This window comes from Ranitomeya variabilis, chromosome 2 (genome assembly GCF_051348905.1).
Source record: "Ranitomeya variabilis isolate aRanVar5 chromosome 2, aRanVar5.hap1, whole genome shotgun sequence".
Taxonomy (NCBI): domain Eukaryota; kingdom Metazoa; phylum Chordata; class Amphibia; order Anura; family Dendrobatidae; genus Ranitomeya; species Ranitomeya variabilis.
The window spans coordinates 596,157,282-596,170,576 of NC_135233.1; positions in this window are offsets into that span (position 1 = coordinate 596,157,282).

The window sequence follows — 13,295 nt, forward strand, 5'->3', positions numbered from 1 at the left end:
TTTAATATAATTTTATGTATATGCTGCTTTTTTTTTTCATTAAATCTCCAAGAAAATTGACTTTTTATTTTTTTTTAATCTAAAGCACGTCAATTTTTTTTATACGTATTTGGAGGTTTCTACTGTAGAAAAACCGCAGGTACGCTGTGGAAAAAATCAGCAGAAATACATGTGACCCTATTATACTACTGGGAACCCCTTAAATAAAGAGGTTGTCCGAGTTCTAGTAAATGAAGCTGCAATGTGTAGTTCTGACAACGGCATACATGGATCTGACGACGCTGGACAGGGATACTCAATGGCAAAAATGCCAAAAGCGATCTCCCCCATGCACAGCGCATGTAGAAAAGCAAGAGAATGTTCTGGTAATAATGGGGGCCAAATTCAGGGGCCGACGTGCAGCCCCGAGTCGGCATGCCTTGAACCCTACCTTCTATGCCAGTTTTGACGCATTTTTTGTAATGATTTGCACCCCTTCCCCCTATAAAATTAGTTTGTGTAATTTTTACTTACCAACTCTCTTGGAACTTAATTTTTGGTAAAGCCGCTATTCCTAAATGTTTTCTGTGCCTGAGAGCAGAATGTTGGGGCCAGACACAGCCCTGGCCTCCGGGGATCTGGTTGTCCATCTCCATGTTCTCCAGCTACGGTTTGTTTCAAAGCAAACTCTGATTTACTCCCCATCTCGGGACTAGCCCGGAGTCTCCTCTGCCCCGGGTGTCTAGACGGCATTTATGGGGGGCTTTTAACAGAAGATGACACTCAGCCGCCCACCAGACAGGAAAACAGACACTTCACCGCACAGGTATAACATATGATATCAGTTGTGTTTTCACATTTCAAGACAGATGACACGAATAAAGACCAATAACTGTGACATTTACCTCAGAAACCATTAATATCAGCACCATTCACCACAAGGAGAGAACTATCTGTGTCGTCATTCACCTCAGGAGCATTTCCCGCCTAAAAATAGTGCAGAATCTGAGGAAAGCCAGCAGTTTTCTCAATGATTGCTGGGAGTCCTAGTTTAATAATCACTCCTGCGTGTTAGATAACAGCAGACGTGAACTACAGTTCCCAGAAATCCATGCGCCACAAATGGTTTCTGGGAACTGTAGTCCAGAGAATTCAGTAACAAACGCTAGATTGGGACAGTTACACTACAAATCCCAGAAATCATTGCCTGATCAATTCAAGGCGTGAAATAGAAATGGTTGATGAAGAAAAGAGGGTCAAAAACGGAAAAGAGGGGCGTGCAATATTATTCGGCCCCTTTAACTTAATACTTTGTTGCGCCACCTTTTGCTGCGATTACAGCTGCAAGTCGCTTGTGGTATGTCTGTATCAGTTTTTTACATCGAGAGACTGAAATTCTTGCCCATTCTTCCTTGGCAAACAACTCGAGCTCAGTGAGGTTTGATGGAGATTGTTTGTGAACAGCAGTTTTCAGCTCTTTCCACAGATTCTCGATTGGATTGAGGTCTGGACTCTGACTTGGCCATTCTAACACCTGGATACTTTTATTTGTGAACCATTCCATTGTAGATTTTGCTTTATGTTTGGGATCTTTGTCTTGTTGGAAGACAAATCTCCGTCCCAGTCTCAGATCTTTGCAGACTCCAACAGGTTTTCTTCAAGAATGGTCCTGTATTTGGCTCCATCCATCTTCCCATCAATTTTAACCATCTTCCCTGTCCCTGCTGAAGAAAAGCAGGCCTAAACCATGATGCTGCCACCACCATGTTTGACAGTGGGGATGGTGTGTTCAGGGTGATGAGCTGTGTTGCCTTTACGCCAAACATATCGTTTGGCATTGTTGCCAAAAAGTTCAATTTTGGTTTCATCTGACCAGAGCACCTTCTTCCACATGTTTGTTGTGTCTCCGAGGTGGCTTGTTGCAAACTTTAAACGACACTTTTTATGGATATCTTTGAGAACTGGCTTTCTTCTTGCCACTCTTCCATAAAGGCCAGATTTGTGCAGTGTACGACTGATTGTTGTCCTATAGACTGACTGTCCCACCTCAGTTGTAGATCTCTGCAGTTCATCCAGAGTGATCATGGACCTCTTGGCTGCATCTCTGATCAGTCTTCTCCTTGTTTGAGATGAAAGTTTAGAGGGTCGGCCGGGTCTTGGTAGATTTGCAGTGGTATGATACTCCTTCCATTTCAATATGATCGCTTGCACAGTGCTCCTTGGGATGTTTAAAGTTTTGGAAATCATTTTGTATCCAAATCCGGCTTTAAACTTCTCCACAACAGTATCACGGACCTGCCTGCTGTGTTCCTTGGTTTTCATGATGCTCTCTGTGCTTCAAACAGAACCCTGGGACTATCACAGAGCATGTGCATTTATACGGAGACTTGATTACACACAGGTGGATTATATTTATCATCATTAGGCATTTAGGAGAACATTGGATCATTCAGAGATCCACAATGAACTTCTGGAGTGAGTTTGCTGCACTGACAGTAAAGGGGCAGAATAATATTGCACGCCCCACTTCTCAGTTTTTGAATTTTATGCAAAAATTTAAAATCTATATATATAATTGTCTAAGGGTCCAATTGTCTGTCTGTCTCGGAAATCTCGCCTTGCTGATTGGTTGAGGCCAGCCGGCCTCGACCAATCAGCGACAGGCACAGTCTGCCGCGAATTCTGGAATCATCATTGTCCTCCACTGCTGTCAAGTGCCGCCATTGCCGGTGTAGGGTGCGTGCCTGCGTCTCCCTGTATGGGCGGCATCCCCCGGTGTGGGGCGGTGTCTTCGTCAAGTGCCGCCAATGATGTCTCCCTGTGTGTGTGTGCGGTGCGTGCCTGCGGCCCCCTGTATGGGCGGGATCTGCCTGTGTGGGGCAGCGTCTCCTCCCTGTGTAGGGCTGTGTCTTCGTCAAGTGCCGCCAATGATGTCTCCCTGTGTGTGCGTGCCTGCGGCCCCCTGTATGGGCGGTATCTCCCTGTGTGGGGCAGCGTCTCCTCCCTGTGTGGGGCGGCGTCTCCTCCCTGTGTGGGGCGGCGTCTCCTCCCTGTGTTGTGCGGCGTCTTCTCCCTGTGTGGTGCGTGGGGCAGCGTCTCCCTGTATGGTGCGCGTTCGTGAGTGGGGCGCATGCCTGCGTCTCCTTGTGTGGGGCGCGTGCCAGCGTCTCCCTGCGTGGGGCTCTTGCCTGCGTCACCCTGCTTGGGGCACGTGCGTGTGTCTCCCTGCGTGGGGCGCGTGCCTGCGTCTCCCTGCGTGGGGCGCGTGCCTGCATCTCCCTGCGTGGTGCGCATGCCTGCGTCTCCCTGCGAGGGGTGCGTGCCTGCGTCTCCCTGCGTGGGGCGCATGCCTGCGTCTCCCTGCGTGGGGCGCGTGCCTGCGTCTCCCTGCGTGGGGCGCGTGCCTGCGCCTCCCTGCGTGGGGCGCATGCGTGTGTCTCCCTGCGTGGGGTGCGTGCCTGCGTCTCCCTGTGTGGTGCGCGTGCCTGCGTGGGGCGCATGCCTGCTTCACCCTGCGTGGGGCGCGTGCCTGCGTCACCCTTCTTGGGGCGCGTGCCTGCGTCACCCTGCGTGGGGCGCGTGCCTGCGTCTCCCTGCGCGGGGCGCGTGTCTGCGTCTCCCTGCGTGGGGCGCGTGACCGCGTCTCCCTGTGTGGTGTGCTTGCCTGCGTCTCCCGGTGTAGGGCGTGTGACTGCCTCTCCCTGTGTAGTGCATCTCCCTGTGTGGGGGGGGTGCTGAGTATGTAACGAACTCCCGCGTCGCTGATTGGTCGTGGCCGGCTGACTGCGACCAATCAGCGGCAGGCACAGTCCGGCCGCGAATTGGCCCCTCCCTACTCCCCTGCAGTCAGTGCCCCCTCCCTACTCCCCTGCAGTCAGCGCCCACATAGCTTTTTAGCAGTCCGTTACACCGCGGCATTACGGTGTAACGCAGTCCGTTAACGCTGCCATTAACCCTGTTATTGGGCGCATTGCCAACGCATGCCATACTGGGCATGCGGTAGCGATGTGCCATCATTCTGTGATGGACCCGGAAACGCGCGCATTTCCGGGTCAGTCACCGCTTTTGACAAGTGTGACCAACTTTTTACTATTGATGCTGCATACTGACACTTTCTGTCAGTCACAGTGCCACATAGTTCGGTCACGTTTAATGAACACTTTGTCAGTCACAGTGCTTCAGTCACATTTAATGAACATTTTCTGTCAGTCACTTTGCCACGTAGTTCAGTTATGTTTAATGAACACTTTGTCAGTCACAGTGCAACATAGTTCAGTCACGTTCACTGAATACGTTCTGTCAGTTACAGCGCGCTGAACACATACGTCTTTACTTTACACTATCACGATTTATGTTTTCTATCTTAGAATGGGTCGTAAACGAAAATACACCAATGAGGATGACAGAAAAGCAGCAGCAGCAAGAAAACGACAACATCGGGAACAGGAGACACCACAACAAACTGCCGCCAGACAAGCCCAGGATGTGGAATCTCACAGACAACGTCGCCAACAGGAGACACCACAACAAACTGCTGCCAGACAAGCCCAGGATGTGGAATCTCACAGACACCGTCGCCAACCGGAGACACCACAACAAACTGTTGTACGACAGGAACAACATGATCGCCAAATTCATAAAAAACGAATGCTCTACCGACTAAGGCACGACCAGGACAATATTCAACAACTTGCACATTACGTAACAGACAATGAAAGTACAATTCATGAACACTACTGTGGGAATATGAAAGCAGTTTCCTCTAAATGCGACTCTCTGATTTTCATTGATGAAAAACCATCTGACAATCAGTTTACTCAATGCTGCCAAAAAGGAAAAGTTATGCTATCGAGACCTCACTACTCAGATCTGTTTGAGCAGTTAATGAAAGGAATGCATCAACACGTAGAAATTTCATGGAAAATAGCAGAAGCATCAACAGTTCTCATGCGTTTGCTTCATTCGGTGCCAACATTGCACAGCCTCCTGGATTCGGACCGTATTGTTTTAAAATTCAAGGCCAGATCTACCACGGCACTGGAACACTTCACCCAGAAATAGGACAACCACCAAAATTTGCACAATTATACATCATTGATACAAATGAGGCAAAGGAAGAACCTAAAAGAAAACGAAAAGTGTGATGCTGAACTGATGAGCCAAATTGCTGTACATTTACAAAAAATAAGCCCATTTGCTGCCGCATATCGCATGCTAAAAGACGTTGAAGCTGAGGAGGAACAGAGGGCTATACAAAATGGTACTGAAATGCCTTCTATTGTCATGGCCATTAAACAAGAACGTAAACAGAATCCTCGACTTTACAACAAACCACGTGTAAGTGAGGTCGCAGTTGTTTTTCAAAACGATGATGGAGAACCTCCTTTTCAAAGGGATATATTAGTCCTTCTTAAGCCAGACCAAAACAACCCTTTGGTTCCTAAGACACAACGAATTAGCATTTTGCACAGCAACCTTGATGCTCTTCTGTATCCGCTATTCTTTCCAAGAGGTGAACAAGGGTGGCATGAAAACCTAAACCAACAAGGAACTTCAAGAAGAATTACACAACTGCAATACTACAGTTTTCGTCTGTCTGTTACTTAAATCCTATTTTAAACGGTGGGAAACTGACACAACAGTACTTAGTTGACGCATATGTTAAAATTGAAGCTAATCGTCTAAATTTCATAAGAATGACCCAAAAACAACTTAAAGTTGAAGACTACTGCGTTCTTCAAGAACATTTGCAAAAACAATCAATTGAAAAGGGAATTCCAATTGGAAAAACAGTAATCCTCCCGTCGTCGTTTGAAGGTAGCCCCCGCATCATGCAACAGCGTTATCAAGATGCAATGGCAATAGTAACAAAGTTTGGAAGACCTGACATTTTTGTGACAATGACCTGTAATCCTAAATGGCTGGAAATTACCGAAAATCTAGAACCCTGGCAAAAAGTTGAACACAGGCCGGACTTAGTCGCACGCGTATTTCGACTGAAACTCATCAGCCTTTTCAAAGACATAAAAAATGGGCTTTTTGGAACAGTCGTAGCAATGGCACACGTCATAGAGTTTCAGAAACGAGGTCTCCCACATGCCCATATACTAATTATCTTAGACACGGATTCCAAGATTCGCACGGAGGAAGAAATCGACAATATAGTGTGGGCTGAAATTCCTAACCAAGAAAAGTATCCTGAACTGTATAATATTGTAGTCTCTCATATGGTTCATGGCCCATGCGGTGTAGCAAATCCAAAAAGTCCTTGCATGGAAAACGGAAAGTGTACAAAAGGGTTTCCAAAGGAGTTGAAACAGCACACTGTTGGATGGCTACCCATCCTACCGGCGACAACACATTGATAACATTGCTTGCAACAAAAAAATTATAAATAACTCATGGATAGTCCCATACAACACGTACTTATCAAAATGCTACAACTGTCACATCAACGTAGAAATCTGTGCTTTAATAAAAAGTGTAAAATATCTCTTCAAGTACATGTACAAGGGGCATGACAAAGCTAACATCGAAATACAACAGAAAATAGTCAATCACGATGAATCATCAACTTTTGTTGACTCAAGATATGTCAGTGCTCCAGAAGCTGCTTGGAGGATATTTGCGTTTCCAATGCATTCACAGTCCCATGCCATTATACGTTTAGCTATTCATTTACCAAATCAACAGCAGCTTTATTTCTTTGAAGATGCTGAAGTCAAAGATGTCTCAAAAACTTTAAGCACGACATCAACATTAATGGAATGGTTTTTGCTGAACCAACGTGACGAAAACGCAAGGCACTATTTGTACCGAGAGATTTCAGAGCATTACGTTTGGAATAAAACTTGGAATCCAAGACAACGAGGAGTTAGCAGAATAATTAGACGCATGTATACTGTTAGTGTCAAGGATCAAGAAAGATATTGCCTTCGGCTGTTACTACTACATATCAAAGGAGCTAAAACTTATGACGATTTGAAAACAGTTAACGGAGTATTGCACGATACATTTAAAACTGCAGCTTTGGTTTTAGGACTTCTATTGGATGATACTGTGTGGAAACTTTAGAAGACACAGTTACCCTACATATGCCTAAGCAACTTTGTGAATTGTTTGCCTACATCTGTGTATTTGGACCGCCTACAAATCCAGCTCAACTTTGGACAAATTTTGAAGAACATCTAATCGAGGACTACTGCTTACGTCTTCACAACAGAAGTGGAAGTTGTAAAATTGCGAATCTTATGCCATGCAAGATGTCCAAAATATCTTACTACTACATGGAAAAACGTTTTTAGACTTTAATTTGCCCCAGCCTTCCATTCAAGTTCCACAAGTTCCAGAGTATGACGAAGCTTACGAATTACTGTTGGCAACAGAGAAGACAAACTCCTTAAATGAACAACAACGGATTGCATATGACACTATTGTGAGTGCTATAGAAAACCAAGCAGATGCAAGGCCAAAATGTTTCTTTATTGACGCTCCAGGAGGGAGCGGTAAAACATACCTCTATGAAGTTATAATGCATCACGTTAGAGGGTTGGGAAAAGTCGTAGTGCCATCGGCTACAACAGGGATTGCAGCAAATCTTTTACGAGGAGGTCGCACTATCCATTCACTCTTTGGGATACCAGTTCCAGTCAATTAAATCTCTATTTCCAGAATAAAACAAGACACATTTGCAGGAAGACTGTTAAAAAATGCACATGTTTTCATACTTGACGAGTGCACCATGGCACCCAAATATGCTTTGAGCTTAATTGACAGACTTCTGCGTGAAGTAATGACTACAAATGTTGCTGAAAAAAATAAAATTCCGTTTGGAGGTAAAGTTTTTGTCATTGGCGGAGATTTTAGGTAATGCCTTCCAGTCATACCAAATGGAACAAGAACAGATGTTATCGAGTCCAGCTTAAAAATGGCTGACCTTTGGAAACAGTTCAATAAACTCCAACTAATTAACAATATGCGATCTTCGGACCCAGAGTATAGCAACTGGCTTCTTAAACTTGGCAACGGTGAACTTAGCAACGAATACAACCTTGGAGAAGATATTATTGAAATACCAGAAGACATGTTGTGCACTGACTGCATCGTAACTGATGTTTTTGGACAATGCATTGAAATTGATGTGAACGACCAAAGCAGTGTTGAGAGGGCCTCTTCTCATGCAATTCTCTGTCCCAAGAATGATGACGTGGCTCTGCTAAATTCCCGGGTGATGGATAGAATGCCTGGTGAGTATAAGTTATATAAAAGTGATGATTCAGTGGATGTAGACAATGAAGATGAACGAGAGCATTATCCAGTTGAATTTTTTAAATAGTCTTACGCCATCAGGAATGCCATCTTACAGACTTCAACTGAAAGTTGGAACAATCATAATGTTGCTGCGGAATCTAAATACGAAAAATGGTCTATGTAATGGAACTCGCCTTATTGTTACTGGACTCAATTCTCACGTCATTCAAGCAAGAGTGATCACTGGATCAGCAAAAGGAGATGAAGTGTTCATTCCACGCATTGATTTATGTCCTTCAGACACGGGTCTTCCATTTAGGCTTCGGCGTCGACAGTTTCCAATAAAACCAGCTTTTGCCATGACAATAAACAAGTCACAAGGTCAAACTCTACACCGTGTTGGCATATATCTACTGCAGCCCATTTTTGGTCATGGACAACTCTACGTTGCATTTTCAAGAGTTAAAATGAGATCCAACGTCCAGGTGCAAGTTCTTCCTACCCCTTTACAAGGAAAGTTGCTTATAGGTAGTCAAAAGGTATTCACAAGAAATGTGGTGTACAAAAATATTTTGGCTTGATATTGTTAATAAATATATTATAGTGTCAATGTCCTTCTTTTGTCCGATGATTTATTTAAATACAGTTACAGTTCATGTAATGTGGTTTATATATTTTGATGATCTGTTTCATAATTTCATTAAATTGTATTAAGTTCTATGACCAATAAAATTTAATGATAATAAATATATTTTACCCATTATTACATTATTCTTTAATCTTCATAAATAAACTACATACATATTCTAGAATACTATGCTATATACTACGTGGCCGGCCGCGAACAATCAGCGACAGGCGACAGGGATATGGTGCCCACAACACTGCTAAATACTGCGTGGGCTGTGTGATATACTGCAGGGGCTGCTATATACTACGTGGCCAGTGTTATATGCTGCGTGGGCTGTGTGACATACTGCGGGGGCCGTGCTATATACTACATGGCAGTGTTATATACTACGTGGGCTGTGTGATATACTGCGGGGGCTGTGTTATATACTACATGGGCAGTGTTATATACTACGTGGGCTGTGTGATATACTGCGGGGGCTGTGCTATATACTACATGGGCAGTGTTATATACTACGTGAGGTGTGTGATATACTGCAGGGCTGTGCTATATACTACATAGGCAGTGTTATATACTACGTGTGCTGTGTGATATACTGCGGGGGCTGTGCTATATACTACATGGGCAGTGTTATATACTGCGTGGGCTGTGCTATATACTACGTGCCCTGTGTTATATACTGCGTGGCCTGTGTTATATACTGCGTGGCTGCTATATACTGCGTGGGCTGTGTTATATAGTAAGTGGGCTGTGTTATATATAGTGCGTGGCCTGTATTAACGCATCTGGTATTCTACAATATGTATGTATGTATATAGCAGCCACATAGAATATAGCACAGGCTACGTACTATTTGCTATATACTACATGCCTCCTATATACTACGTGGCCTGTGCTATATACTATGTGGCTGCTATATACATACGTACATATTCTAGAATACCAGATGCGTTAATACAGGCCACGCACTATATATAACACAGCCCACTTACTATATCACACAGACCATGCAGTATATAGCAGCCATGCAGTATATAACACAGGTCACGCAGTATATAACACAGGGCACGTAGTATATAGCACAGCCCACGCACTATATAACAGTATGCAAGAGGACGGGAAGACGGAGTCGCCGGGCACCGCTCCGTCTTCCCGTCCTCTTGCAGTGACTGTGCAGGTTAGAGGGCGCGATGACGTATTAGGGTGCGCGCCGCCCTCTGCCTGAACAGTCAGTGCGGAGAGACGGGACACTGAGGAGCAGCGACGAGAGGTGAGTATGTGATATTTTGTTTTTATTGCCTCAGCAGCAGCATTACATGTGGCACAATGCTGTATGGAGCGTCTATGGGGCCATAAAGAACTGCATGGAGCATTACATGGGGCATCTATGGGGCCATAACTGCATGGAGCATTACATGGGCCATCTATAGGGCCATAACTGCATGGAGCATTATATGGGCCATCTATGGGGCCATAACTGCATGGAGCAATATATGGGGCATCTATGGGGCTATAAAGAACTGCATGGAGCATTATATGGGGCATCTATGGGGCCATAGCTGCATGGAGCATTGTACTACGTGACTGGGCAAAATACTACGTGGACATGCATATTCTAGAATACCCGGTTTTCCATGCAAGGACTTTTTGGATTTGCTACACCGCATGGGCCATGAACCATATGAGAGACTACAATATTATACAGTTCAGGATACTTTTCTTGGTTAGGAATTTCAGCCCACACTATATTGTCGATTTCTTCCTCCGTACGAATCTTGGAATCCGTGTCTAAGATAATTAGTATATGCGCATGTGGGAGACCTTGTTTCTGAAACTCTATGACGTGTACCATTGCTACGACTGTTCCAAAAAGCCCATTTTTTATGTCTTTGAAAAGGCTGATGAGTTTCAGTCGAAATACGCGTGCGACTAAGTCCGGCCTGTGTTCAACTTTTTGCCAGGGTTCTAGATTTTCGGTAATTTCCAGCCATTTAGGATTACAGGTCATTGTCACAAAAATGTCAGGTCTTCCAAACTTTGTTACTATTGCCATTGCATCTTGATAACGCTGTTGCATGATGCGGGGGCTACCTTCAAACGACGACGGGAGGATTACTGTTTTTCCAATTGGAATTCCCTTTTCAATTGATTGTTTTTGCAAATGTTCTTGAAGAACGCAGTAGTCTTCAACTTTAAGTTGTTTTTGGGTCATTCTTATGAAATTTAGACGATTAGCTTCAATTTTAACATATGCGTCAACTAAGTACTGTTGTGTCAGTTTCCCACCGTTTAAAATAGGATTGAAGTAACAGACAGACGAAAACTGTAGTATTGCAGTTGTGTAATTCTTCTTGAAGTTCCTTGTTGGTTTAGGTTTTCATGCCACCCTTGTTCACCTCTTGGAAAGAATAGCGGATACAGAAGAGCATCAAGGTTGCTGTGCAAAATGCTAATTCGTTGTGTCTTAGGAACCAAAGGGTTGTTTTGGTCTGGCTTAAGATGGACTAATATATCCCTTTGAAAAGGAGGTTCTCCATCGTTTTGAAAAACAACTGCGACCTCACTTACAAGTGGTTTGTTGTAAAGTCGAGGATTCTGTTTACGTTCTTGTTTAATGGCCATGACAATAGAAGGCATTTCAGTACCATTTTGTATAGCCCTCTGTTCCTCCTCATCTTGAACGTCTTTTAGCATGCGATATGTGGCAGCAAATGGGCTTATTTTTTGTAAATGTACAGCAATTTGGTTCATCAGTTCAGCATCACACTTTTCGTTTTCTTTTAGGTTCCTCCTTTGCCTCATTTGTATCAATGATGCATAATTGTGCAAATTTTGGTGGTTGTCCTATTTCTGGGTGAAGTGTTCCAGTGCGGTGGTAGATCTGGCCGTGAATTTTAAAACAATACGGTCCGAATCCAGGGGGCTGTGCAATGTTGGCACCGAATGAAGCAAACGCATGAGAACTGTTGATGCTTCTGATATTTTCCATGAAATTTCTACTATGTTGATACATTCCTTTCATTAACTGCTCAAACAGATCTGAGTAGTGGGGTCTCGGTAGCATAACTTTACCTTTTTGGCAGCATTGAGTAAACTGATTGAATTTCATTGATGAAAAACCATCTGACAGAGAGTCGCATTTAGAGCAAACTGCATTCATATTCCCACAGTAGTGTTCATGAATTGTACTTTCATTGTCTGTTACGTAATGTGCAAGTTGTTGAATATTGTCCTGGACGTGCCTTAGTTGGTAGAGCATTCGATTTTTATGAATTTGGCGATCATGTTGTTCCTGTCGTACAACAGTTTGTTGTGGTGTCTCCGGTTGGCGACGGTGTCTGTGAGATTCCACATCCTGGGCTTGTCTGGCAGCAGTTTGTTGTGGTGTCTCCTGTTGGCGACGTTGTCTGTGAGATTCAACATCCTGGGCCTGTCTGGCGGCAGTTTGTTGTGGTGTCTCCTGTTCCCGATGTTGTCGTTTTCTTGCTGCTGCTGCTGCTTTTCTGTCATCCTCATTGGCGTATTTTCGTTTACGACCCATTCTAAGATAGAAAGCATAAATCGTTATAGTGTACAGTAAAGACGTATGTGTTCAGCGCGCTGTAACTGACAGAACGTATTCAGTGAACGTGACTGAACTATGTTGCACTGTGACTGACAAAGTGTTCATTAAACATAACTGAACTACGTGGCACTGTGACTGACAAAAAGTGTTCATTAAACGTGACTGAACTACGTGGCACTGTGACTGACAGAAAATGTTCATTAAACGTGACTGAAGCACTGTGACTGACAGAAAGTGTTCATTAAACGTGACTGAACTATGTGGCACTGTGACTGACAGAAAGTGTCAGTATGCAGCATCAATAGTAAAAAGTTGGTCACACTTGTCAAAAGCGGTGACTGACCCGGAAATGCTGCAGGCAGCGTTTCCGGGTCCGTCACAGAATGACGGCACATCTCTACCGCATGCCCAGTATGGCATGCGTTGGTGATGCGCCCGATAACAGGGTTAATGGCAGCATTAACAGACTGCGTTACACCGTTATGCCGCGGTGTAACGGACTGCTAAAAAGCTATGTGAGCGCTGACTGCAGGGGAGTAGGGAGGGGGCACTGACTGCAGGGGAGTAGGGAGGGGCCAATTCGTGGCCGGACTGTGCCCGTCGCACGCGCAGTCGACGCAGGCACGCGCCCCACGCAGGGAGACGCAGGCACGTGCACCACGCAGGGAGACGCAGGCACGCGCACCACGCAGGGAGACGCAGGCACGCGCCCCACGCAGGGAGACGCAGGCACGCACCCTACACAATGGCGGCACTTGACAGCAGTGGAGGACAATGATGATTCCAGAATTCGCGGCAGACTGTGCCCGTCGCTGATTGGTCGAGGCCGGCTGGCCTCGACCAATCAGCAAGGCGGGATTTCCGAGACAG